The 23,103-nt window shown below is 42.5% G+C and overlaps 1 protein-coding gene across 7 annotated transcripts in view; it reads left to right on the plus strand.

The window, feature by feature from the left end:
- Positions 1–23,103, plus strand: part of LOC124155996 (homeobox protein cut) — a 503,467-nt gene that overhangs the window by 166,185 nt on the left and 314,179 nt on the right. Inside the window, exon 1 of one of the 7 annotated variants that reach the window (XM_046530256.1) lies at positions 22,204–22,364. The exons of the other annotated variants lie outside the window; for them this stretch is intronic. The gene's annotated coding sequence lies outside the window, so the exon portion shown is untranslated. Of the gene's footprint in view, positions 1–22,203; positions 22,365–23,103 lie in introns of those variants that run through there. 7 annotated transcript variants of the gene reach the window in all.

A 23,103-nucleotide genomic window follows, 5' to 3' on the forward strand; every position in this document is an offset into this window, starting at 1 on the left:
CCGCGCCGCTCCGCCGTCGTCCCGATTTCCAGTTGGCCTCCGTGATTACGTGTCGAGAGCGGTTTCCTGTCGTACCACAAGACCCATCCATCTCAATACTGGCGTTCGAACACTCTTTTCAAACGCCCGATTATTATTTATCCGTGCCAAAGTCCCCTCGTCCCCTTTTCCCAACGCCCATCGAACCGATCCGTTTCTTTTTTTTATTATTACCTCCTTTTCAATTTTTTTGCCGTTTCAAATCATCGTCCTCTCTTCTCTCACATCCACACTCCGATTAAACCTCTCATTTGAAATTCCCAGTGCAACCTCCTCTTTCTGTAATTCCAATCTTTACCCTCCCCATATTTACCTCCTTTTTCCAAAGCGATTTTTTTCTCTCATTCTCCATTCGCAATCACTCGGCTATAGCCGATATCGGGTATTGCCACTGCAAGGGGAAGGGAGTTCATCCCACGGCGGGATGGGGGGAAAATCGAGGATGAAATTGCATAGAAATGCATCGCTTTCGTCCCTTGCGTAAGCGTCGATTTCAGTGCATCTTTTTTATTCTTTTCAACCCTCTCATCTCTCGTCGCAGTCTTTTTTTTATTTGACTGATATTTCCTTTTTGCTTTTTTTCTCTTTTCCGATTCAAGTGTCGTTTCCGTTCGATTAAAATTCCACCGTGAGTGATTAGCTCTCAAGCTCATCAGTGTCGTGGCGCTGTGGGAATTGCGCGTCCTCGGCTATTCCAGATTGTGCCACAGTCATGCCGTCGCTTCTACACTCGGCTATTTCGATTCTGAATTGTTGTTTGCGCTGTCTGGCCTTGTCCCCAGAATCACTTATCCGATGAAATTTATAAGTACGATATTGATGTGTGGTTATATTAGCGATGTTCGCTTGCCTTCTGTAATAGCAATTCTGCCATGAAAATGATTTCAAGGTTAAAGTTTTGGCATACAATCAGCTAATGTTTTAGCCTTTTTAAGGACAAGAATGGAAGTTATGTGTTATCTGTAATTAATTTTTATCATGATGGGAAATTTCACGAATGCCAGAATTTGGTGAGCTACGGCGGCTTTCTTGCGCGGTTTATCGACCATGACTCGGGCTTGCATCGAGGCATATTTATTCATGTAAATGAATTTCTTATTCCATTTGAAGTGCATAAATAATGAATAATTCTATCGATTATTCATGAAGATCATTTAATTTTGAGATTACAGGAGAATAATTTATGTTCGGTGCTAATGTGCGCTTTTGCACGTAATATAGCGTTTAAAAGTAAAAACATAAGAATTTTTTTGTGACCCAGGAAGAGTTTATTATTTCGACGAAGGCGAGGATGGGTTATTTGCATGTATTAAATCCATCGTCCGACAGTTAATTCTATTAATTGAGAATTCTTAATATTTTAACCTTCCATCAATTATAATTGATCGGTGAATGGGGGATCGTATGTTTTGGGTGACGCTAAGCGTTAATTGAATATATGGGTGCGCTCCCGCAACTTAATATTATCATGTCCGAGTTTAGGTCGACTCCTGTCCCGTAAAAACTTCCAGAATACCAGGCTTATCCCATACTGAGAGTAATCGGCGCGTTAAGTAGGAATTACGCCAGAGTTTTGGCGACGTCTCTCTTTTTCTTTCGCTCACTCTTAATTCAAATTCTCATCCTCCTCTCCGATTTCAAATTCCACCCTCCTGTTACTCCAACCAAATCTGTCTCTTTTATCCTCCACCAACCGAAGCCGACCGTTCCTGGTTTTTCGATCCCGAAGTTTTCCTCCTTTCGCTAATGAGGACATTTTTTTTATTCCGACCGCTGAACACCACCCCCTCTCTCCCTTCCAACTCACCACCCAGGGTCCCTCCATTCCCCTACCCCCAACTGACGACAGCTCTCAGCCTGCCTCTCGATGCTAATAAGTAATCCCCGACCGATGGCAGCTTCCGAACGCTTTCTTGCTCCTCAATGGCCGTCATCATCACCGAAGGGATTCCCCGAGTTCGCGCCAACGCGTCGTATTCCACGGCTCGGGTTTTCGCTTCCGCGTCACTCATTTGTTATCCTTTCTTCTCTTTTTTTTGGTGCGCGAACGTATGCCTTCATCCGTTTCCTCTCCTCCTGATAAACCCCGGATTCACGGGTTGCGATCATTTTTTGGGTGTCGGGAGTCAATAGTCTGATTCGTTTTGTGTAGGGATCCAAATTGGCTCCCTCGCGATGCATCACGCGGACGTATGTGGAGTGTAAGAAAACATGCGGTACGTTTTACATACTCTCTGAATGCTTTGAATTAGTCCAGTGCATCAGTGGAAAATGTGGTGGAAAATGTGGTGGAAACGTATCTTATGCTAATTTTTATTATTTTTTGCTTCGGCAGTTCTTAGAAAGACAAGTGACTGAATAACTGAACTATTGTACAAAAACATTTCGGGAAATCTGTTGATTAATTTTGTTCTTTCCCGTAACATTTGAAGAGAAACATTATTTTACCGATTATGTACATTACCAAATTCTATCTTTAGGCATGAATTCATACCATCATTGCAAGTGTAGTTAATCGAGAGGCACATGTTACAATGTAATCCAACTTTGAATTCGTGGTATAATCAAAAAGACGTTATTTAGTGATTAATTTAGCTCATATAAGTTTGCCTTCTCAATGAATCTTTTTTTCTTCTCTCCTTCTCTTCAGATTAAATTATAATATTATTCCAATTATTTGAAGGCATGACTTTCATTGAGGATAAATATGTCAAGTAATAATTAAATTCTTGAGTATTGGTATCCCCAGTCATTTATAATGCTGGAATATATAGCAATTTGTAGATACACTTTCTGAAGTTGGTCGGTAGCCTTGGCAACGAGCTAAAGGAAGCTCTCATGCATTATGAAAACCCTGCTCATGAATGAACGAATTGAAAGTTTGTAAGGAATCATCAATTTCTCTCGGACTTCCTCATCTCTTATCCGGCATCTTAATTCGAAATTCTTGTCTGTCTTTTTCATTTCCAATCTAACGAGTTTCAGTTTTCACGAAATAAAATGAAATTCAGGTATAAATTGAAATTTAGTTTTTCATATCAGTGAAATATTTTTTGTGCTCTTTTTTTTCTATTCCTATCATTTCTGGACGAGTGAAATTTCTTTAAACTAGTTTGAATTGTTCGTTAACATACAATTTCAATGATCCTGCTATTGTTGTGGTACCTGTTTTTTTTTGCACAATATTTTTAAAGTGTTTAAGTTTGGAAAAAATGCTAATATTCTTTTCTCTTTTTGCAGGTGAGTACTTAAAAAAACTTGCTGGTTCAGCCTGGAACTTTGGACGCCCAATGGGGATGGAGGGAGATGTAACTGTGAGTCAAAATTATTCCTCAACAATAAGGCTCCTTGAAGCAGCCTCGGTCTCTGTAGCTTCGGAATTAATCGTGGAATAGCTATTTGGCCCTTAATTCAATACACTCCTCGTATCATTTCTCTAGCTTAGACATCTCTCGGTTGTTGTATTTCTTCTTTCCTGACCTTTTTGGCCTGGCACTGCAATAGGAAGAACATACAGTAATATTTATACATCTTAAGTTGTGTTTCCTTGGCCACTTATTATTGTACGTATTTGCACATCTAACGACAGCCTAATTAATTACTTGCCCATCATAGGGTTCATCCTTAGTTTCGCCTTATTAATATAATTTTATTTCATATTTTGTTGACAATCATTTCATGACTGCGCGAAACTTGTGTAGGATCAGGGTATATTGATGAATTCCTTTTTCATTGAATTTTAAATATTCAAAAAAGGTTTTTTCTCACAGTGTCATTAATTTGACTGATATAAGTTGAAATTCAAACTAAAATACGAGAAAATGTGCTGTAAGGAACTTATCTTAAAAGAGAATAGAATGTAATTGGAAATATATAAGTCGTCCACAAAATCTAACCCTTTTCTCACAGTTATTGAGGGTACCTAAATTCGGAAAATATGTAAATATCCAACCAAATGAAAAATCGCTCCCAATCTATCGGTTTGTTGGGAAATAAATTATGTATCCGAAGGTCAAAATCCGCTGATATTATTGCCGATAGCAAATTGAGTGAAATATGGAGCCCGATCGTCCGTTAATTTCGGAGCATTTTCCATTTGGCTGATAACGGCAGTCGATGTATCTGAAAAAAAAATTATTTCGGGGAAAATGAGAAAATCGTTCGGAAAATCTATTTTTAGGAAACTGATAATCGAGGATAATTATTATTCAAGAAATTATATCGGCGATATCGTAAAATGTCATTGCATTGTGGGTATCAATTTGGAATTTTCGTATAATTTATCAAGTTCCGGCTCGATTGGCTCTTATCTCAGGACTAGATGCCTTCATTAAAATGAAGTATTCATTTTGTGGACAAAAATATTCGGAAGAATAGCAAGTCTTTCTTATCCGGGTATCCCTCAGCCGTAGATATGTATGTCAATCCCTGGAAAATCAGCAATAGTGTTTATTGAACGAACCTTTATCGTATTTTTCTCTTTATTTCTCTGTGCGAAGGGTTCTTTTGTAAAGCTCCCATCGCGTGATGTTCGGTCATTGGGGAGCGGTAGAAAGCGCTTGTATCGCTAAGGCTAGCGGTGTCGATAATCGATAGTCGATGTATGCCTACGCCGACCACGTCGACACTTCAATGCTGACCACTTCCGCAGCTGAATGCATGCGCTTGCAGTAAAGCGATGAATACGTTGTGTAATAGATTTGATATCACAGAGAGCTTTAGTGAAAATTTATACAAAAACTCGACAACTTATAAGACCCGAATTTCTTTCCAAATTCACCTCGATCTACTATATTTTTCCACGTTTCATAGTTTTCACTCCGTCGAATAACAAAAGTATTTTCAGGAGATTACTTCGATATCAGTGTTTATGACTATACTTACTATTCGTAATAATTTCCTCATGGGGATGTCTTTATCCGTTATTATGATCCATTAATTATCCATTTCTGGAAATAAAACTATCCACAAAGAAGGGGAACATTCTATTTTTTTGCGACCACGAAAATTTTTTGTTTAAAATAAATAATCTCACAGGTGTGTTTCGACCGTTTCATTTCAGCGTATTACCGCGTTCGTTTTTAATTATGTTTCCACAGAAACTGATGGCCGGGACATTTCGAAATTGCGAGAGGAATGGGGAACCATTTAGAAATGTGTATGAGTGGGAACCGAAATGAAAAAAAAACCTCTTGAAGAAATGGATGAGGGAGTGGTTTTTTTCCGCGTACTTCCCAGTTCTCCAGCCCCACTCAGTCTACACCTGCCGTTCCTTCAAGCTCCCCCCCCCCCCCACCCTTCCGTCCCCTCTGAAAACCGCAGTCTTCTCACTCCACCATCAATCTCTTCCCCCTCCTCCGATGGCCCACCCATCATACCTACTCTGACGCCACTCGCCCAACGGCGATGCGGGGAAGTTCGGTCGGTTCGGGACTTGATATTGAAGACGGCGTTAGAGGACCTTTGGAGTGGTGTACTGGTGCTTTTAGGCGAAGGACATTCTCTCACCCCTCTCTCTTTATATATATATATATAGCACCAGCTTACCCTGGTGATGGATTGTATGATGGTTGTATCTGAGACCTTTTCTCCTTTCTTTGCTGGCCTTCAAAGGTATTTGAACTCCCTTTGTAAGTTAAGTAAAAGAGCGCCTTGACTGGGCCTTTTCTATCCTGAGGTGCAGGGCAAGTAAATATCGCATCAAACATTTAATATCAGACTCGCGGGATATTTCATTAATGATCTCAAATCATTTTTGAGAAATTCAGTAGTCATATTTGTAAATTTTTACTACTCCTCCTAAGTGTTGGTTAACAACAATATACCATATTCTTATCTTTCTGCAACGAGCTAGATTTCATTTCAGTCGAATGAGTTTATATTTATGGTGAATTACTTAGGGGATGACCGTTTATTGGAATGTGGCCCGTATTTTTCGTGCAAGGTATCTAGCCATCTTTTTACTCTCCTTGGTCTTCGGGTCATATTTCATCGCCGTTTGAGTTTGCGCCTTCCACTGAATCCGCGAGGTGACCTCGAGAGGCATTTTCAGCCTTCCTTTACCGAGAGAATTTGCGCTCTTTTTATTTTTTTTTCTCTTTTCATTCCCGACATATCTTTTCCCGGCGCTCCCTAGCAGCTTCCTCCAGCATCCCCAGCCCTGCCATATAAAAACCACTCCCCGTTCTCCCCCCTCTCTCTCCCTATAGCATCTCCCTTCGATACCACCTCCTCCTCCTCCTCTTTTCTCGACAAACCAGCCGGAGCCCTCGACGACCCCTCCCACTTCGGTTTCCTCGACCAATACCTCCGCCTCCTTTTACCGATCTTATCGGAATCCCATCCGAATGCTCCAGGGAGGGGGCGAGAGGGAGGGAGCTGGTCCCGGAGGGGTGGGTGGCGGTGAGGTCGCCGGCCTGGGGAAAATGAGGATTGGAGGAGAGTGGATGGTTAGATGAGGAGGAGGGGCAGGGAAGCGGGGTTCAGATTCTGTGCAGTGGAATGGGGTATTCGTTCGGTGCATAGATAAAGGGAGTGAAGCTATCTCTGGATACAAAAGCTCGTTCTCCGCTTGGAGGGGACCGGGTCCAGACGGCGTGTGAGTATCGTGAGCAGTTTTCCTATTCCTCAATTTGCGTCATGCGATTGAATTTGTCTGGCGGTGAAAATGGCAACCCGCCTAAGCGTTGGGATCGCCATCGATGCAAATGTTTTTTCATGGCAAAATCGCTCTTTGAAGTTATGGCAGCATGGAAAGCAATGTTTTGAAGTACAGTACCAGAAAATACGTACTTATAAATCGTTTCGATTAGCTCAAAATACATGCAATGCCTGATTCGTGTCATATGTTTGTTTTAATTTTTCCTGGATATTTTTTTCGCATTAATTTATTAGTTTAAAGGCTACTTCGATATATTTACCCTTCCTTATGCCACAAAATTGCAATCCCAGCAATCATAAATACTGACGAGATGCAAGCACGGGTGGTTGGATTGTTACTCTTCAGCTCATTTGTTCGTACAGCGAATTTTTTTAAATGCGGGCCTATAGAGAAAATCTGTCGAAGACTATCTTCTTTTATGCATGATGTGAGAATACTTCCCGCTGCAAGCAGAAAGAGATTCTTACAGTCACCCAGACGCATTCAGTATTTCGCGTCGAATCTGGGAAGATTAAATACATTCACACAAAAATGGTGGGTGAAACAGTGTTGGGGGGCTTTCTTGGAACCCCAGTGGGTATGGTAAATAGTGGCACCACGGTCTCAATCGGGAAGTACAGAGGGCGTTAGCGGAAGGAGATGCGGGAGTGGAGCCCTCAAGAGCCCAGGAGGAGGTGCAGAGGTTTCCGGGCGAATGTGTGGGGGCGCCGCGCCATGGGGTGGTGGAAAAATGTTGGTAGAGGGAGAAAATGGAGGAGGGTTTTCGAATGAAGGGGGATATTTGGGAGGGGAGCTATCCAGCCGAAGGCTTTAGAGGGGGATAGCCAGGAGGGAGAACCTTGGAGTAGGGATGCTGGCGAAGTCCACTTTTTTAGCAAGAGGGGGAATTTAGAAAACCGTAGAGGGTGTTGTGCTGTGTGTGCGGACACCTTTTCGATTCTCCCTTATTTTATTTCTATCCCCTTCATGGCTTATTTCTTATAATCGTCCAGTTTCATTTAAAATGTATTATTGTCTTTGCACTGTCTTTCGAATTGTTACATAAGGAAGTAAGGTAAATTCACGAATGCCACTTAGATGATTTCATAATAACCTATACCGGTAAGTTGTGAATGCATGACCTTAAAATATTCACTTCTTCCATATCCCCTTTATCATTTTCAGTGCCTCCTATTAAAACAAATTACGTCTTTAATTACATTGAATTATTTTTCAGTCTATCTCAGTCTACACTGGCATAACATAGCAACCATAACCACCAAACAAACTGCCACATGTCAACCACCACCAGTATTAATGATTCATAAAAACCCATTATAATTTCTAGCATCCCCTTTTTCTACTGTCATCAAATAAAGAACCCTAATTATCAATAACTCTAGCTTCAAATTACCTTGAGGTACCTTGAATAACTTTTTTCCCTTAGTGACTAGAATTATAAAAATTGGTTATTACTTCTAACAGTCAACCCTCACTTTGTTTCCGTGGACCAACACCACCCGTAAGATGCCCATCTTTCCCGCTCATACCTGGTTATTACTCACACGTGGAGGTGGGCATTTAGGGAGGCAGTAAGCCAGCGAGGTAGGTTGTGTTGGTAGGTAGGTGGTTTTGTGAGGGACGCCGGGGGAGGCTGGGCGGTGGGATGGGGACGAGTGAGCTCCTCTGCGGGATGCAGAAGGGGGAGTCTGCGGGGAGGGGCGGGGCTTACGCTATTGGCCGAGAGGGGGAGGTCAGGGGGAGGAGGGGGGCGTGGTTTGAGAGGATATCGCTTAGCTCCGCCTCAAGCCTCCCCCTCTCTTTTTCCCCTCCATTCTTTTTTCATTTGTACAACTATCTATCTCTGTACACTTGTCTCGCCTCCTTCCCCCCTCCACCTACCTCCCCGCCACCCCCACCCCCTTCCTCTTTTTCTCTCCCTCCCACGGACGAGTGTCCGAGTAGCTTTTGCGCCGATCGCCATGTTCCCGTGGTCATCTCTTTCTGTGATTTTTTTCCTCGTTTCTCTGTCTTTCTCTGTCTCGTCCGCTTCTCCAGCATTCCCAAGCGAATTCTTGTTCATTTTTGTTTTTGCCGTTTCATTTTATTTCTCGCTTCTCCCTCAGTTGTTGTCGGGTCTATAGTGTTTCTGCTGTGCCAGTGAATGTAAATAGAAGAAATGTACCCCAAAAATCAATCGCGTTTCGGCCATCGGCTGAAGTTGTCTTAAATAATATGTAAAGGCTCTTTCTTTTTACCATAAAAGTACCTTTGGGGTCGGCGACCAGATAATACTTGTCGCCCGTTTTGTGAATTTGTGTCTCTGTTGGACTCGAGGTTAGTCTCTTCATGATAGGTTCGCGTATTTTTCAGAATAAATAGTTTTTGGGTTGTTTTATTATTTATCTCGATAAGCGTTTACACGACCTAATAATTAACGATCCTTCGCATAAATTTCTTCGCCCGAAGCGGATCCCTACTTAATAATTAATAAATTAGACCCTTAAAATAACTCGGGAGCTAATGTTGGTTCAACAAAAAGTATTTGTAGATACATGGGAAAAGTGAAATAAGAAGGAGAAAAAGTGGGATAGGTAATGCCATGTATTCTGATGTAGGTTTCTGTCGTTCTGAGCAATTTAACTATTTTCTTTCACCGTCCTTAATTCTAATATGATATTGGAATGGGTTTAAGATCGTCATATAAGTTTCTCTTCAGAAGAAAATTCGCAGTTCACATAAAATTTGTGCATTCCGGAAGAGTTATCCTTCATTTAGATCTTTTTAGGTTATCAAAAAATCCGTCCCTTAACTTCTGCGGACCTTGTTGCCTATTCAAATGCATTTCATGCAACCAAATAAATTTTAAACATTTGCAATTTTAGCGCAAGAATTCGGATTCAATTTTTTCAATTCAAGTCGAAAATTCATCTTACCCACTCTTGGTCGAGCATCAGTTGGGAGGAGGGCCGTGGGAAAATATCCTATTGATGCCACCGCTTGGAAAAACTCTCCGAAAAACTTTGCCCGAGACAAAGAATATCACAGTGGCAATCCACGCTGCATCCTATCCAAAAGTCCTCGCCCTCTTTCTTTTCCTATCAATGGGAGAAATTCCTCGAAAGGATTTTTCAACTCTTTTGAGCCGCTCGATTCCATCTCGGAAAATGTATTTAAATTAAGCTATCTCTATTCCGGGATCGAATGAATATCTTATATAAGATTTGTGGCGTGCAATTTCGCAATTTTTTCAGAAACGTATCACCCCTTTTATTTCAACTCACCCATATATTCCAACCACCCCTCTCGCACCTTTTCCTCCCCTTCCCCAACTGCACCGATGGCTCCCCCCTCCCGTAACGCCCTCCCGCCCTCCCCAGACTAGGATCTTTCCCTCTTTGTGCACCACCCCCTTCCACCCACCACCTCGCTCTCCCCTCCACTCTAACTCCCTTCTGACTCCCACCCCTCCGTCCAGCGTACCATTCCAATCTACACGGCGACTTTCTTCCTTTTTCATTTCCACAGTGCAAACTCGTTTTATCGGCTGTCTCATGTCTTCCAGCTCCCTCCCCGGTGCCTCCCCCTCCCTCCTTCCCTCTTTGAGATCCCCCTGGAGTTCTCCCTCCCCTCTTTCTCTTCCCCTCTCTCTCAACTACCCCCTCCGTTTCTTGCTTTTCCTCCTCGCACCTCTCACCCTAAATTTCTTTCTCCTTTCCTCCCGATGCCTCACGGAGACCTTAACGCCATTTCGACGATTTCTTTTTCTTCCGATTTCTCTGCGTTCATGATTTTTCCTCTATCGTTCCCGTATTATTCTACTTGTATCCTCACTGTTACCTCTCTCGGAATATATTTTATATATTCACCCCTCACTTGTCCATTTCATTCCCATTTCTCGTTTTTTCATTAGATTTTTTGTATTTTTTACCCTGGTAATGTCTTTTCGCCTTTTGATATAAATTAAGATGTATTTATGGACCATGCATGAAATATTTTTTATTGATGATCAATGCTGGAAGAGATTCTATCGTGTAGTCGTGGTCTTCGACTGGCAAAGGTCATAGGCTTAATCCAAATCTGAGAATATTTTATTTATATGCATTCTCATGAATGATCAGATCATAAATGAATCAAATCATATCACCTATAACTATCACTTTAGTGGAATCTTATTTCAAATGAGGTATGTGTAACATTTACGTTAGTAATTTGTTCTATTCTCTTCATTTCAGAATAAAATTCATTATCGATTTATCCATAATTATATCGGTTCTTTACCTGCGGTGTCTTTTTGTCTCTCGAGTTACTTCTTCGTCTCAATTCTTCTTTTTACTTCAATACGCGGTTGTGAAGTAATTTCCTCGCACTTATTTTTACGCGTATTTTCTTCGGACTCCCGACTGCTTCCTTGTCTGTCCACCCTCCACCCCCGTCCACCATCACTTAGCCACCCGGCATCGTATCGATCGAAAGTCTCGATAAAGTCTCCTCCTCCTTCCATAACCCTCTACGCTTCCTCTTTCTCTTCCCTCCCCCTTCATTCTGCCTCCCCAAAACGAAGTGACTCCTCAAATGATAATTTACGATCCCGGCAAAAGTAATTCTCGTCGGAGCCCCGGATGCCCGATCGACTCTCGGCGCATTTGCATACCCGAAGTCGCACGAATACGTTGTATCAATGTCGGAGCGTTATTGCTGCCGTATCGGGACTCTCTTTTTCTCTCCTTCATCGATTCGAGAAGTAAAAGAAAGATTGATTGTTTTTTTATCCCTCCCTTCTGAGTTGCGTAGGGATCTCGATAAGCCGAACAAAGTCGATTGGGGTTTGCTTATTAAATTCTCGTGACAGCGTTTTGAGTTATTATTGTGTACAGTAATCTGGGGCCGCAGTAACGCTTTCCGATCACGTAATGGCGAACAAAGATTCCATTACGATATCTTTACAGGTGTAATGGACTTGGCTTCGTAATCTGAGGGAAATAAAATAAGGTTAATAATCTCCGTGTAGAGTTAGATTTTCTAAAATAATATTGAAAACGAAGGTAGTTTTGTATCGCATCAAACTAACTATATTTGACTACCTCTTTCTTGGGTAAATAATTCGAATCTTTTTATCGATTTAAGAATCCTTGGTCGCTGCGAAACCTATATTATATTTTTTTCTATGTTTAATAGATTTTAAGCATGAAGGAACGCTGTCGATTAACGAAATAAAATGCGTTTTACTATTTGTCGTTTGATTATGAGAAACATATTTTCTTAGTGTTGTGATCCAATCCTGCCGTCATCAAAAATATCGTGATGGATGTTGATGAAATAATTGAATACCATTTCTATTTGTTCAACCGAATTCGGATAAGCTGGAATCTATTCTTTTCATTAGAAAAAACGTCCTTTGATTTTAAAAGTTTTCCTTCAGCAAGAACGCTCAAGTAATAAATTGTTGCAAGCGGAGATGTCGGTAGGGCACAAAAACGTGTTTAAACGCGTTCTCTCCAGAAAAGCACTTGTTTACGAGTTAATGGCACGGTCAGGCATCCCTTTTCCTTCGCTAATTCCCCCGTTAGCTTGCTTAAATCTCGCCGTATTCCATTGCGGCGATAATTTAAAGCACCTCACCAGTTTCCTACATTCCATTTCCTCCCGCCATTAAAATCTATTGCCAATCCCCAGAATTCCGTGGGCCCTTTTCTTCCGCTACGCCTTTCCTATCTTTCCAATCACACTCCGATCTCTTGCTTAGCATCCAAATTTCTTCCTTTTCGCACCCTCTGCAGGCAAATAATAAAACCGTCGCTTGCGAAAATTGTGCCTTCTCTCTCTCTCTCCCTCCCTCCATATCCGTGGAAAGTGCCTTCCTTGCTCCTTTTTCTCTTGCCTTAGCAAAAAAAAGTTTCAATTCCGCCCGGAAATAAGATTTTTTGGGCACCCTCATCTGGCACCGCCTTCCCACCGTGTTTCTTATTGCTATCCCATCCGTGCCCCTTTTTACCCGATTGTTTTTCCCTTTCTTTTATCACAGTAGCTGTTCGAATTCTCCCATCGGGGTCCGTTCAGTCTGCTTCAGCTCATTTTCGCCTTACCCTCTTCGGCGTCAACGCCCTCCCGGCGTCTATAATTGCCTGACTATCCCATTCCCTAGGCTCCTCTCCTCAATCGTCTTCATTGAACTATTGTCCGTGTTGAACAGTTTCGTTCGGTAGCGGATTTGTTGCATGAGCCTTCTATCATGCCATTAGGGTCGGATTATATTTGAAGGTATAAGGTGGCATCGTGTCCCCCATTCTCCAACCCAATCTCTTGTCCGATTCGCCATTTTTCCATAGAGTTACTCTTAATCTATGCCTCTAAAAATTTTCTCATCAAGTTTCTTGGCAATCCTTAGGAGAAACACAAGTACGTGAAGTTGGGATTTGCGCTCTTTTTGAAGGTTCCTATGCTAAATCTTCACTAAATCAGCGTAGGGAAATCTGAAAAATGAGCCTTTGAATCCAGTTTCCCCTATAAAATGCCTAGGAAAATCACTTTCATCAACTTGTTACTCATCTAATGCTGTTTTTTCCTCGTCCCACTTGCTTATAAATTACGTTTCGTTTTTTAATCAAGTTGAGCTGTCCAAAACTTTTCGACCTTCTTAACTTTGTGAACTGGAATAAGGTTCTCTCATTTTATTTTCCAATGCTCTGGCGAGTTGTATGTGGAGAAAGCTTCTATTTTGTCTTTAGCTGTGATGTAAGATACCGATAAATATATCCGGCTCATTTCATTGCTCTGAGGTTGGTTCCACGAGATGAGGTTTCTTGATAACTCCGTTCTCCTTAATTCCATAATATTTTTCAATGTATGTTCTTACGTCACCATATTGTACGCAACATAATGAAAATATACTCTCTCTTCGTTCTCGTACTCTCCACTTTTCTTTTAGCCTCCGTTATCCTGATATTTCTGCTAGCTCCAAGTTTTTTGACGGCACGAAATGTTGAAAGAGTTTAGTGATGTAAACTATCAGGGCATTCACATACATCTGCCTTGAAATATACGTTCGTAGTTAAATTGTTTCGTTCGTCAATGAAAATATCAATACTCTTCTTAATTTACATCAGGATCTACAGATCTAAAGAAAACCGTGTTTTCTTACAAAACAGAATCTTATTTGGCTCAGATAAGCGTTTTCCATGGCAAAACATAGTTGTTCAATTTATCTGCCTGCTTTTTATAATAAATTAAAGAAAAATTAAAAGGCCCTCTGACATTTTTAGGTGGGTACCACAGTAATTCACATAATGTTTGGATAAATTTTAAGTGCCGTCCATAATGTTTTTTACCCTGGGATGTGGGCGTGATTTCAGGCATTGTGCGTCGTGTTATGCGTTCCTCCCGCTTCCCTCCATTCTCCTGCCCCTCCACTCCACATGGTTACCACTTTGGCCTGTGAAAATTCCCGCCCTTTTTCCTCATCACCACCCTCGGCGCGCCCAACTCTTTCGACCGGCAAACTGATTAAGAGGCGAGCGCGGGCGCCGACTGCTCCAGTTGGCGCTTACACGGGTGCGAAATCACTCTCAAAGGCAAACAAGCACCGGACTGAACGTTATCGCCAACTCTTACGTGTCTTTCTTTTTTCCCTTCATCACATTTTTCGTCCTTTTCTCCTCCTTTTCCCTCATCTCCCAAGATCTCCTTCCATGATGCCTAGTAGCTCCTTTCATTTCCTCAAACCTCCTTTCAACCCCATTCGTGCTGCCTCATCTGTTAGTTTTCCGCATGTATGCCTCTTTTACCCCTCCATTCATTGAGTGTTCAAGCTCGTAATCCTTGGCATTTATACATTGCTATTGTCTACCATTTCTGAATGGTTCCACTAAACAAGAAATCTGATTGTTGGAAGACTTTTATGTCGTAGAATCTGAGTTTTTCCCGGCGTATGCTCTACCGGAATATTTCTCGGGTTTCCCACCGTTTCTCATTAACCCTTGATGATGATGACGGACTTAGTCATGGAAACGTTGGGAACTACAACCCGATACGACACCCGGTGGGAAACCCGAGAAATATTCCTGCAGACTTTTATGTCCTTTATTCTTTTCTCAACTTTCCCGTCAGCTTCTGTTACTGAATATGAACATACTCTCCTCCCTTTTAGTTTCAATTTAGTTGTGCTCCACGTATTGTGCAAATGTTAAAAGATAAATGGCTAAATTTGGATTAATTAGTTGTGTCATCATGTGCATATGTTTCCTCACTTTTATCTTCGTATAGAAAGTCTATAGCATGTATTATTAATATTTCTGTTAAGCATGAACCGTAAGTTTGTCGTTGTTATCAATTGATTCATCCTCAACGCTTCAGATTATTCGTAATGTCTTCGGGAGTCATCATCATCATCTCTATCAGGCAACATTGGTTAGATTTTGATTTTGTTCTTTACCCGATAATCCAAACAGATATATTTGGCATCACGGTGTAGATACGTAGGTATTAATTCTAAAACAATTGTGCTAGTATTAAATTTTCGTCGCATGAAATATGGAAAGCATGTGCTACATACGGTAGCACTTAAACCTGCCACTCAATTTGTGCTCACTCGCACGCTTCTTCGACCGATGGTGGTATGACGTGAGAAGACATTCCACCCGCGTGTAGAAATCATCCCGAACCAGTCTGGAAGTCGCCGCGATTGACTGCGCTCCGTGAAGATCGATTCTAGCCAGAGATGAGATGGGAGACCTCTCCTTCCCCACTGCTCGCATTATTAATTCCTCCCCGAACTTCAGGGTAGGTAACCTCCCATCCCTCGCCCTCTTCGTCTGGTTCTCTTTTGGACTGTAAAACCAATGTCATTATGAAATTAAGCGCGGCGCGCTCTTCACGGCCCCTGGCGACGCAATCCTGAATTAATTTCCGCCTTTTGCTCTCGCGCGTGTGTGTGTGTGTTGGAGAGATAGGGATCGGTGAAATCGTTAATTTCCTTAAGACTCGACGAGAAAGAGGCGGATATCGACACGCTCAGATGGACATCTTAAGCTGGTTTTTCCCTCCGCGTCCATTTTTCTTCACCCCGATCCTTCCCTCAGCGTCTCTTTCCCCCACCCGATCCTATTTTATACTTCCTCCCACCCCAGCAAGCCCATCACCCCCTCCTTTCCCTCATCGAATGGGTCACATGGTAAATATTGGCATTCCCGCCGTTGGAGACGGCGGAGATAGATACTTATCGGAAAACTAATTAAATTGCGTCGCCTCGCAAGTTGGGCCGGATTCCCACGTTGGGACGATCCCAGAGGATATAATAGTTCCGCTCAAATAATTTTTCTCCTCCCTCCTTTCTCCGTGATGAAAATATTATTCATGTTTCTTTATTATCTTCGTCCTAGAAAGTTGCGTTAGTACGTCTATTTTCATTCTAAAGCATCCGTGTTGATCGCGATGCATAGTTAACTCAGGCGACCGCATCTAGAAGCGTTCACTTACTACGAGTGTATGGAATATCATTGCCCATGCACGGCCGCCGGAGTTTTCTCGCGGTCCTCGTCATGCACTGCTTTTAAAGCTAAATTGCCTTGTGTTGTCTCTAAATGTCTCCACCCTATAGTTTTAATTCCAAACTTGTTGTCAGTATGTGTGCGATAAATCAATACAAATTGATTCTTTTAGAAAATCTCAAGAATCTCCATTATTCTGCTTGAATTGCCCAAGCATTCGTTTCCTATTTCCTAGAATTCTGTTAGATCATTGACCCGCATGCCATATTCACCCTTAATTCAACTTACCTCCGCTCTAAATCCATCCCATAAAACCGCAACCCCCACCCATTACGTTCTTCCCGTCAACTTTCTCACGTCACACAATGTGCCGCCGCACTAGAAGTGCCGTGCGGTCCTAAAAGGCGATAAAGCAGATGTGATTGGGGCTGAGGCTGGAAACCGCAGTTGAGTAAACTTCCTCCCGATGTGTTAAGAGGGCATGTGTGAGGGTATGTGTGAGTGACAGAGAGAGAGAAGAGAGCTAGAACGTTGTTGGTGCGACATCAGTCTGGGCTAATTATCTCGAGAGAAAGCGGTGTCTTCGTAATATGCCTTCCTCTCTCAAGGCGAATGTGTCGAAGAGTCGAGTCTCCCCTTCGACAACTTAGCTCGAAATAACTTTTCATCAACTAAGCCAATTCCATCCTCCCCGAAAGTGTTGCGATACAACCCGTTACTGACCCAAAATTCTAAAGCCGATCTTACAATAAATTGATGAGGCTAATCGATAGCGTGAGTTACTCTCCTCCGTTCGTTTGAGGCCTTAAAATTTTCTCAGTTAAAAGGAAAACGCCGATGAGGGTTGGTTAGCTCTCTTCCGATGATCTTCTCTTCTAAATTCAAGTTAGGCTATGAGATATGATCTGCCAAAATTAGCCAACTAGGGCCGAGTTAAGCAATGGTACAGCTATGAAGTGCTCCAGGGTGTAGCCAAGCCACTCGAGTTAAGGTAAGTTGCTACGTATTTAGCTAAGCTAAGCTATTTGGAAATCAATTTTTGTCGGGGAAGCCTAATATAGAAGCATCTTTTGCTAGGTCGGGAGGGAAATTATTGTCAATGCGAATTTCAGAAGCGACTTCGGTGGAATATTGAGAGGGGGAAGCGCGACCACAAGGCGAAGAGACTCCTAACAGGAGTCGAGAAAATTCCCATATTCTTGAGGATGAGTTGAGTGGAGTTGGTCGGGAATGACATCGAAGGGGAAATGCCATCGGAACGGATAGGAACTCGTCCGCCGCCGGATCGTTCGAAGCGGAAGCAGATAACAATATCAGCATCGCCCGTTTCCGTCAGAAACTTCCATCGCCCAACCCCCTTTCTCCCAAGTTCTTCCCTCCATCGCTCCACTGCAATCCGTCGACTGCCTATGCTCGTCGATTGAAAAATATATTTAAAATTATAGTCCGACACTCGCAGTTTTTTACTCTCTACGTTTTAATAAATAGCTAATGTATTGTCTGCATGTGGTTCCAGTCCATCGATTGAGTGTCTGGAAATTTTTTTATATTGTTTGCATTTAATGGAGACGAGGAAATTTTACGTACCTGTTTTGTATGTTAATAATCCAGACTATGAAATTTAATATACCATTGGTCTTCATGTTTTTTGTTGAAATAGGTAGAACTTTTTCTCGAAACTTGTCTTTTTAAACTTAAAAACTTATGAAACTAAGTTATATTCAGCGTGTTTTAAAATTGAATGTAGGGATATCTATGTGTTTTACTTTTCTCAATCTTAATTGATTTTCAAGTGGCATGATCGGTATGGTGTTTGGTTTGATCTCGATATAAATTAAGTTTGGTTCTAAGTTCGGTTATGCTTTAATGCAGCCGTGATTTGAATCTCGTATAGCAAACGTATTGTTTTCACCTTTATTTCTATGAAGGTCATTAAATCGAGGAAATGCTCCACCTCAAACTTCAACAGTACCATTGTTCCCGCCGTTCAATCGAGTCCTTGCGTGAGATAGCCGAGTTGATGATTTCCTTCTAGAGTTTCTAGCTCTCATACTGGCGTGTCGGTGTGAACTGTCCATAGTGACGAAGTGTCCGCGTGTATATCCTCAAGAAAGAGGGAAGCCCTCCACGACGCCGTCAAGTGTTGAACTCTTCCGACGGCCTTTCCCGTCGCTCCCTCCCTTTTGCCCACGAGCACCTGCTGCCCTGAGAACAAGTGAATAGGTACGCGCGCTCGTGTGTGTGTTGTCCTCTGACCCGCACCTGACCGGCAGCCATACCCCGTGGAGCGAGTTGGATCCATTCCTTCGTCGGGGGCGAAAGGAAAAAAGATATGGCGCGATTTCCGGTCCGAATTTTCGTTTGTTCGACCTGGGGAGAGCAAAGATCGCACTTGTAAGGCATTATAAACGCTCTGTTGAATGCGCGTGGCCCTCTCACCCCCTAGTCACCGTCAGACCACCCCGGCGGATAACGCGAAATGCTAATTGTGTGCGCGCCTTCGGTCAGATAGGAAGGTTTTTCGGGGTGTAAGATTGCAAAGGGGTTCCATGTCTCCCACCGTCGGGAAGCGCAGTTGTGAGACTTCTCCGTTTCCCTTCACAAGTCGTCTCCTAAACCCCCTATTTCTCACGGAATCTAGAAGAAAGAAAGTAAGTTTCATGTACTCTCTCAAATTAAACTCTTTGTGAAAGAAATATATCTGTATTTTTTAACTCTTTGATATTATCGCGGAACGAGTGACTTTAGTAAAAATAAAACGTCCTCCCGCGTTAATTTGTTTTAATTTTGAAGTTACCCTCCATTGGTCCCTTTTGATCCTCGTCGGAGGCGGATAATGAATATCGGGTGGGCTGACCCGAAAACTTCCTCGTCCGGAGCAAAGTTTCATTTTTTCCATTCCTGTTCGTCAAGCGTACGCGTCTTGCATTCTGGTGGAATTTAATTCGCTTTGCTATTTCTTTTTTCGTCAATTTTAACCCTCCGTCCTGCGTTTCTCCCACGTTTCCTTCTTCACCCCTTTTCACTCTCTGTACAGCTTCTCGCTCCATCTGTTCGCTCGCACATACTTCCGAATTCATTTTCGCTCTCCTTTCGTCTCTTTGCCTACACCCCGCGTCACCACGGCACGTGATCAGTCGCCTGTGACTGTCCATGGTTGTACGAGACGTAACATTGCTGAGCTAATCAGTGCGCGGATGCCGTTGGCAGATTGTTTCGAGAGTGAAGTGCGTCGGCTTGAAAAATATCTCTTTGTCTTCGTCACTAAGGGTGAGGGTAACGGGATGAGGGCTTACTGAGATACATGTTCTGAGTAAAGAGTCAAGGAAGTTTCACCGAGTAACGTAGTAAATATCATTAGCACTTAAAATTCAACATGTATATCCTTTACATTTATCTTTGCTGTATTTTTAGAGATACTCCGCCTACCTTAGCCATGATAAAATTTGACATTGATGTTACACCATAGTCTAACATCATTGAGTCAGGTCATGAGAGCTGTAATTGAATTAATACAATTGTTACGTGAAAAGTGTTACGAGATTTTTCAAAGTTTTAATACTTAATTTTTTGCCCATGTAAAACTTTTTAATTATCCTTTTGTAACTTCCAAGAAATCTCGTCTATGGGACGAGCATTTTTCAAGCTATAGTTCGGAGATCTGGGAATAAACTATTGATTGTGAATGACGTAGCCATAGTGGTCACCTTCATCAGCATGGGTGGAGATGAAGAAGTTGGAGGGTGGGCGTAGAGTCGCCGTGTGCGAGTTAGTCTGTTGGTATGAGAAAATGAAGGAGGGTAAGAAGAGAAGGGAGGAGTAGATAGAAGAAATATCTGTCGACTCGAGTCGTAAGCTCTTCGTCTCGTAGGGCACTGTCTATGAGTCACGTGTTATGGTAATGTTGAATGGGTGAGAAAAATGCGATTAATTATAAACGCCAGTCGTTTCCATGTCTCTTGCACTCGGCCACTCCCTGTGGGATATCTTGGCTCCGTTTGAATTCTCAAAGCCACTTCCCCTCGAAATTTTTTGACTAAATTTCATCCCTTCAGGGAGAATATTTATCTCCACATGCAACGATGACAATTCGCTGATTTTTTTTTCAATGCTGCTTTCATAATTTTCTCTTATTTTTCTCCGTATTTTTCCGAAGAAGTTGTTAGCCTTAGCTATGCAATATCACTCAGCTGTGTCCTCTCTTTCATCCGCGACATTAAGCAAAACTCTGGGGATTGATGAGATAAAATTGGCGCTTGTGACTGTTTGCTTGTTTGTTTACTCATCATTGAAATAAATATATAGCATGATGAATATCAGTATATTTATCATGCTCGAAAAAAAGCAATTTTGATGCAATTCTGAAGATGAAAGATTTTGCAATTTTGATGTAATTCTGAAGATGCCATGAAAAAGTGAGGTTGGAGCCATTAGCCAGTATTCTTCACTCGGCTGCTCATTTATCCTTCGCGCGCTATTGATGGTGTCCATTGGAGAAGGAAAAACTTGCTAGAAAGAGGAGCCTGTTGCCAATTACTCCCGTTTCTTGAACTCTTGCGCCCGCGCCTTTCATTTGTCTCTCCTCTCTCTCCCCTTATCCCACTCCCCCACTCGCCCCGAACAAATAAATGACAGTCTATCCCCGCCATCGCACTTGGTTCAATCTCTAGCGAGGGGGTGGGAGGGGAGTGGGGGCGGAGGACTGTTTGACTGCTCTACTCCTCCTGGTACCATATTTTTCTGTGGCACAGATGGCAGCAGCATCGATCCCCATCCTCTTCTCTTCCCTCCATACCCCCACCCCGCTCCAAATCCTCCCTCCCGCATCATTCAAATCACGTTTTGCATCTCCTATTTCAGTGCTAAGAGCGGCGGAGCAACCTCTATGCAGACGTATTCCTTCGTCTCGCGTGACATTTCAAAACGGCTATCATCAAAGGCCTCTGTGAGGGAGGGAGGGAGGAAGGGAGGGAGACACTCGATATATTCCCTCTCTATCTCTGCGGGACGTAGAATCGCTGATCGTTGCCAGGCCTCCAACGGGCGAGAGAGGAGAGGGAGAATGGGGCGGCCGACTCGTCCTCTAGCAGTCGATCACGTGGCCCCTCCTAATGTTTCCCCTTTATCGTCAAATGGGCCGCTAAGGGCTAGGGTTCCGATTGGCCGTGAACGAGAGATGAGACCCTAGTTCGTGCTTAAATTTCTGAATCTAAGGATTAAACGATTCCTGCTGACAGGAATATACGCAGTAGATCGCCAAGTCAATCCTAGTACTTCCCCTATGTGCTGAGAACTAGCATGGTGCAAAGCTAAAATTCGCATTTGGTGTTTTTATTATTTGAAAGGTTTTTTTAGCGTTCCATCAGAATGCAACGGGAGGTATTTAAGGTAATCCATATCATTAATCCTTTGATCAATAGAAAAAGATGGTGCATGTGTTCTCAACTGCTAAATATATCGGAATGAGTGAATTAGTCTCCTCATTCCAGTCACCAATCATCCTTAATTACGAAGCTTTTACTTTTATCAATTAATTAAACGCTCAGTGCATAAGCACCCTGTTTGCTTTTGAAAATTTTATTCATAAATCCAGAAGATTTTTGAGGAAATATTGAAAAAAAAATTGATTTCAATTTATTTTGTATTTTTTCTTCACCGCCCCGAAAATAGCGAATTTAAGGTCTGTGTAGCGGGGACATCTAACGAATATCAACGTAGAACGATCACATACACCATGCCCTAGATAGGGGGCAGGACTAGAATCCTTCGGACTTTCGGTTTGGCAGGCGAGGACTTGACCCCGTCGCCAACAAGGCTGGCAAATTAGCTTAATTATCCAGTCAATGCGTAAAACGTTTATAAAATTTCTTGGCTCTTTAATACGAGTTCCAAGTAAATAGTTCTTGTCATTTTTAATGTAAAGCCTACCTATTTTCTTCTCGGAAATTAATTTTATTCCGTCATCAACGAAGTTTGGGATGCACTGAGAACACTTCGTAACTATGTGTTGTTCTACTTTTCAGATGACGAAAACCCCACGTAAAGATGGACAAATTCATTGTACAGAAAACTCAACCTAGTAAGTTGTTGAAAAACGAATCCGACGGAATCAGCCTCCGTCCCATTGTCAAAGAGTGAGTGCAACTCTAGTTTGGTTCCTACTTTGACCGAAGCCCGCCAACGTCATTCTCATCGAACAGGTTACCGAATTTTTATCTTGTTTATTATTTTCTATTTCTCTTTCTTTCACTATCTTAAACACATTAATAACTTTCATAACCCTAACATTAATTGTAATGGGCAACTTTTTTATTTTCCCTCCACATCCTTGCAACAGATCGCATCGCACTTTTTCACGATTTTTTAAAAAGCCATTTTGCTCCTTCAGAGGGAATTTGGCGCCGAAAACTCTGATTTTCAGAGCGCATGAGATTTTTACCCCCTGAGAGTAGACGCCCTCTCCTCCTAACCCCTTTACCTTAAAGCATCCGAACTAAAGAAGCCTCTCGGAGGGATGGAAATACGATCGCTTCGGTGAACTGTGCTCCTCATCTCCCGTTGATTCCCCCGCCTTCCCCGTGGTGGATGCACAAACTCACTCGCCTCACCTGCGCACCCCACCATCCTTCCTCTCAGACGAGACCTATTCCCTCCATCCCGCAGAAGGTACTCCTGCATATATATCCCACATCGTGGAGTCTTATTCCCTAGCAATGGGATACCAGGAGTGGTGAGGAATTAGCTATTCAGTTATGGGTCCCGCGAAAAAGAGTATTCTATGGTTGTATGTATGTGCTACCATCCTAGTTTTTTCCGCCGCCGGAAACTCCCAGACGCCAGTGGGATAGTCGTATACGTCTTCTAATGGCGCAGGTACGATTGTAGTCAATTTTTTAGTCAACTGAACTACGGAAAGGCACAATGAGCTCATTACGATGT

The sequence above is a fragment of the Ischnura elegans genome, chromosome 3 (assembly GCF_921293095.1).
Source record: "Ischnura elegans chromosome 3, ioIscEleg1.1, whole genome shotgun sequence".
In the NCBI taxonomy this organism is placed as follows: domain Eukaryota; kingdom Metazoa; phylum Arthropoda; class Insecta; order Odonata; family Coenagrionidae; genus Ischnura; species Ischnura elegans.